This window comes from Rhinopithecus bieti, unplaced genomic scaffold, assembly GCF_001698545.2.
Source record: "Rhinopithecus bieti isolate Rb0 unplaced genomic scaffold, ASM169854v2 scaffold_23748, whole genome shotgun sequence".
Taxonomy (NCBI): Eukaryota; Metazoa; Chordata; class Mammalia; order Primates; family Cercopithecidae; genus Rhinopithecus; species Rhinopithecus bieti.
In genome coordinates this window covers 744,595-750,844 of record NW_016811596.1, presented here as the reverse complement: position 1 = coordinate 750,844, position 6,250 = coordinate 744,595, and positions in this window count along the sequence as shown.

The following is a 6,250-nucleotide window of genomic DNA, read 5'->3' as shown; positions in this document are numbered from 1 at the left end:
TTCAACCTGGGCAACAGAGCGAGACTCCGTCTCAAAAAAAAAAAAAAAAAAAAAAATTTTCTGTTTTTCCTCCTCTACTAAACTTAATATTATTATCACTTACATTTGCTATTATTGATTCAAATATCACTGATGATTCCATGAGTTAGATTTTAAGGAGAAAATACTTTTGTTTAGCATACCACTTTTACAAGTTGTGTCTCTAGATCAAACAGAAACCCATGAGTCAGCCTAGATCCTTTCCTTTACATTCTACCCTCACCAAATATACATCTCATCTAGAATCACATTCTATCATTTCTACTTACTGAGTATTGTCAGTAGACATAAGGGCCCTCTATGTCAACCCACTGCCATTGCCCAGTTTAGCAACTTGCTTTTTGATTGATCAATTGAAGTACCTTTTTACTGGTTTTCCAAATGATTCAATGGCCCTCTTGGCATGAATGTCTTCCTGCTAGACTGTAATTTATTCAGAATAGGGATGGTGTATTTTCATGTTAAATATCTAGCAAAGAGTTCAGTGTTCGACACATATAGGCACTTGGTAAAAATTTACTGATTAAATAAGTAAATGACCATAATTAGTTTTATGCTACATATAACTGTAACCTGTGATAGAATAGTAATATGTTATAATTTAAGAACTCATTAATCTCTTTACTAGTATTAAATTATTCATTAGTAATTTATCAGACTATTGTAAGAAGCAGTAAGTTTTAATTCAGTCATGTGACTAAACCAATAGCATTGAATATGAAAATAAAGTGAGAATCAGAGTTGAAGAAAAAATTACTATTATAATTCATGAATAATTAAGCTACCTAGTATATAAAGAAAACAAATCTATATACTATCAAAACATTTGCTTTGTTTGTGAGATCGTATGGTTTTCAAATGATTCAACATTAGATATGAATAGTGACTATTGATATATTATCTGCAAAATACTGAGCATTCTATATACAGATAGTGTAACTGTCATTTCACAGATAAGAAAACTGGTTTCACAGGTAATCTGTCCAAAGGTCCACAACCCAGGTCTTGCTGGCTCTAAAGTTCAAGCTCTATCTACCACGCTAATCTGACTCTGTGCATTATTCTTTAGAATTTTGGAAAAGCTATTTAACGCTCTGAAACTGTACTAACTTTGGTTAAACTGTACTAAATGTATAGAAAGTTGCATATACAATATTGGATCAAGCACTAGAGCCAAAGATAAGAAAAATGCCTATGGAAATTAAAAGTAATATGACTTAGTTAAGACTGCGTGGGCGCTGCCATCAAACATCCCTATGATTGTGTCCCAGGTTTGCCATGTCCCACCTGTGTAACATTGAGTGATTTACTTGACTTCTCCAAGTTCCAGTGCACTTATCATTAAAATAAGTATAATAATATTGCCTACAATGGATTTGTGAGAATCAAATGAAATTATGCAGGTAAAATGCCTAGCACATTAAATGGCATATCATAATGGCTCAGTAAATGTTAGCTGTTGTTAAGGATTTTCAGCTGGGTGTGGTGGCTAGCACCTGTAATCCAAGGCAGGCAGATTAATTGAAGCCAGGAGTTTAAGACCAGCCTGGCCAACAAATGAAGACTCCATCTCCGCCGGGCGCAGTGGCTCAAGCCTGTAATCCCAGCACTTTGGGAAGCCGAGGCGGGCGGATCACAAGGCCAGGAGATGGAGACCATCGTGGCTAACATGGTGAAACCCCGCCTCTACTAAAAATACAAAAAAATTAGCCGGGCGTGGTGGCGGGCGCCTGTAGTCCCAGCTACTCCGGAGGCTGCGGCAGGAGAATGGCATGAACCCAGGAGGCGGAGCTTGCAGTGAGCTGAGATCTGGCCACTGCACTCCAGCCTGGGCGACAGAGCGAGACTCTGTCTCAAAAAAAAAAAAAAAAAAAAAAAGACTCCATTTCTACAAAAAAAATTTTTTTTTAATTAGCTGGGTGTGGTTGTGCACGCCTGTGTTCCCAGCTACTTTGGAGGCTGAGACGGGAGTAAGAGCCCAGGAGTTCGATGCTGCAGTGAGCTGTGATCACACCACTGTACCCCAGCCTGGGCAACTGAGTGGCACCCTGTCTCTAAATAAAAAAAGATTTTTCACCAAAATAAGTAGTTTAGGTTATATGTACTTCCTTATTCTGTGTTAAATCTGTGTGTTCTGTTATTGCATACTTTTTTTTTATATTGCATACTTTTATGAGTCATATAGTACTCTGACATCTAGACAATCATCTGTTCATAAATTCGAATTAAAAATGAGTTATATAAATATTTGTTAGGGACTTTTGACTTTGACATTCTCTACCAAGTGGGCGAGTGGCACAGAGAGTACCTTGTGCACGTGCCCAGTTGGTAGGTAAGTCAACTGTTCCTCTTCCCTCATGATGCTTCTCAAACATGCCATAAAAGGCATTAATGGTAATCTCTTTGGTGAATTATTGAATAAGACGGTGTTATGATAATTCACAAACTCAATTCACAGGTGGAGCAGAGGGCTGGCCTAATCTGACTTTCATGTTACAGGGATCACTCAGGTGCTGGGTTGAGCATAGACTCTTCTAAGAGTAGAAGCAGAAGAACCGATTAAGAAGTTGTATCCGGGACCGGGCGCGGTGGGTCACACCTGTAATCCTAGGACTTTGGGAGGCTGAGGCAGCTGGATCACCTGAAGTCAGGAGTTTGAGACCAGCCTGGCCAAAATGGTGAAACCCCATCCCTACTAAAAATACAAAAAAATTAGCTGGGTGTGGTGGCGACGCCTGTAATCCCAGCTACTTGGGAGGCTGAGGCAGGAGAATTGCTTGAACCTGGGAGGTGGAAGTTACAGTGAGCCAAGATCGCACCACTGCCCTCTAGCTTGGGCAAGAAGAGTGAAACTCCACCTCAAAAAAAAAAGAAGTTGTATCTGTAATCCAGATGAAATGATAGTGGTTTGGATGAGAGTGGTAACACTGAACATGATGAGAAGTGGTTGGATTCAGGATATATGTTGAAAGTAGAACAGTATATCCTGGCAGATAGAAAGTGGGGAGTAATAGAAAGAAAGGATTAGAGGAAGATTCCAAGGTTTTGGGCCTGAGCAACAAAAACATGAGGAGAAGGAAAATCCTTCCTTATGTACTTTGTGCTTCTAATGATTCCGTGTGTCATCTCTGTTTCAGTTTTCATTCTACTCTCCAAACTGGTGAAAACTCAAACCAGTTCCAGTGGCACTGTGAATGTTCTTAGTAAATTCAGAGTAGCCCTATGAAAATCACTTTACTAGCTGTCGCTTCTGAGGACACCACCGCCTGTAGTACTGAATGAACAATGTAATATCAACATGAGGGTACTTGGGACACCCAGAAGAATTAGAAGACATAACCTCTCTATTCTTTGAGCTTTATTGTGTATTTCACCATGTAGGATAGGTAAGCACTGCCTGGGTTTGGACCTTAGGCACAGGGCCTGGGGGTGGCAGTTGGTGCTTTCAGTTGACTTTGGATCTTTGTGTGATGTAATTGGGGTCCATTTACATGGAGATGGCTTTGGGGAAGCAAGACCAAGAAATATTAAGTCTCAAGAGTTCAACCAATCAGGAGGAAAAGACCTGTCCTAGGATATTGTGTATATTTTTCCAGTTAACTTAGAAGGCATTCTTATACCTCTTTTTTCTAAATATTTAAGAAAAGCCTCACTATGGCCTTGAAGTACTAACATCAGGTCTGGTGGGGAGGTGGGGGAAGGATTAACACATATGAAGAGAAATACAAGTAAGTGTAAACAAGCATAAATATGTGTTATAACAAAAGTTCATATCTACAATGAATTATCTTTATTATGCTTTTTCCTTCTTTATTTATGGACTTAATTTGCTGTCATCTTAGGCAACTACTGTTAACAGTATCTCATTTGATAATTTGATGTTGACATCTATTTTCTAAATTTAGTTGAATGCAAAGAAAAACTTTGAAATACAAATAAGAGATCATTTCCCCTGCCCTCAAGAAAGGTTGGAACATGACAAACCTTGACTCAGTCTTGGAAAGAATCATCTAATTACAAGAAAGTGTGAGAATTCCAGGCCTTACCTCAGGCAGATAAGGACTAGCTATACATGAAATGCAGACTGTGACTAACTTTAATTCTTTCCCAAATCAGATTTTCTTTGAGTGAGGCAAATGAATTTCTTTAGTATTTTACATATCTATTGTTAAAATTCAATGCAAAAACAACTCTAATATCAAATATAAATTATTTTGTTGTTAAGTTTAATTTTGAATAATCTTCTTCTCTTTTCTTTGGCATTAGAACTAATTGCAATTACTGAAGTCCAAAGAATTATAAAGCACTATTTAAGCATTTCCATTAGATATCAAAATTGAAGGAGAATGCAAAGACTGGTTTATTAATGGAGTAAAGTTTCTGAGATAAGATGGAGCCAGTTTAAAAGGTTTTAACAAGGAAGTACAATACTGTTTTGGAAGGAAAGGAGACAACACGATTTGGTCATGACTTAGACTCTTATCATAAAAAATACTATTTCAATTGTCTTTATAATTCAACCTAATAATATGCTTTGGTCTTTAACAAAAAGTATATTTCCTATATCTATGGGTGCACTTCTCTGAGACTAAGCAAGCTATTTGTCAAGGATGATTGAATTGAAGAGGGATCATATTCTTTTAAACGATCTTTCCCATGCCCCTGGCATCACAGAGGCTGAATCGGTCCTGGGCACTCAGCATTCTCAGCATTGGATCAACCCTAACCTGCTTGTATTTCTTTTGCTGCAGAGCATAGACCCATAAGCCCGGATCAAACATGTTGAAGTCTCCCTCCTCCATCTATGCAGTTGACCTCTAACAAAATTCTGTTTCTCCGTTTGTCTATGAAAAGAGTTTTCATTCAAAACTCTTCCAATTTAACAAAGGGAAAAGGTTAACAAGAAAGTATATCCCCCCGCTCCAAAAAAAAAAGTGGTCCACAGTTTCCCACTGAATTGGAGCCAAAAACTCTGCCAGTTTTGCTCTCCTATCTCCTAGCTGCAGCCTGACCCTTCATGTGACCAGTGGGGCTTGTTGTACAAGATCTATCTGGGCGCCTTTCTAAAAGTGCTATCTTCGTCCATATTTCAAAACACTCACAGATATTTTATCATTAATTAGTATTCATATTATGTCTCAAACAATCTGTTCAAGAATAGGGGAAGTGAACTAGTTGAACAGCTCTTCTGTTTGTCTGTTAATTAACATGGATGATGTATGTAGAGCCGAAGGCCTTATAAGGGGAGGAAGTGGTCAAGTGTTGGGCAGGTAATCCCTGGAACATTTAAATGCTTACCTATTTTGGACGCTGGGCTACTTCAAAAAAAATTGTACTTGGCAAACAGGGTGGGGAGACACAGGCCTTTTTAAAAATAGACCCATGCCTCTTTGATTCACAGCATCCTGGATTTGCTTTTCATCATGTTAACATGCCACTTGGGAGCTGGCTGGACTCCCTTGTTCAGTGACATATATTTCATAGTGTTTTTTTAAAAACCATTTGTTCTTTCAACCACAACATGCTTTGAATTTCTCTTTCAAATTTGAGGATGTATATATAGATTGATCAAAACAATATTTTTAACATTCCAAACAATTTAGAAAGATAGTGGATGGGTGTCAGTTAATGTATTATGCTCCTCTCTTCCTCCTCCCCCTCTTCAGCTGCTAATCTTAGAACTTGTGTGCCAAATTGTGTAAGATATTCTTCCAATAGCTACATGTGTGACTCTTTTGTGAGCTCTACAGACAGTTATGAGGACAGATTTGGAGTTGCATATGGGACTGTCACATGGTTTGATTTCCTTGTCTTCAGGCACTGAGATTTCTTTTCACTGAGCTTTAATACTGAGGAATTTTTAGTTGTGGTAAAAGTTTAGCAAAGTCTCTATTAAATAATTTACACATTCTGGGAATAGGGAAGGAAAAAAGTTTTTATTCACCACCACTCTGTATTCGGGATCTATATATACTAAATAGTTCATGTGTTTACTCTGTCCAATAGTGAAACAACTTAGGGTTTTATCACAGAATTTTTATGAAAATCAGAAAAGAGTAAAGAGCCTTTATTATCTCCTTGCTCTTTTGGAGCAAGATCTAGTAAACGTCTCAACAGAAAAAGTAGCAGATGCTTTGTAAAAAGGTCTCATATCACTTATGTCCAATTATAGAGGCTGATTTGCAAAAAAAAAAAAAAAAAAAAAAAAAAA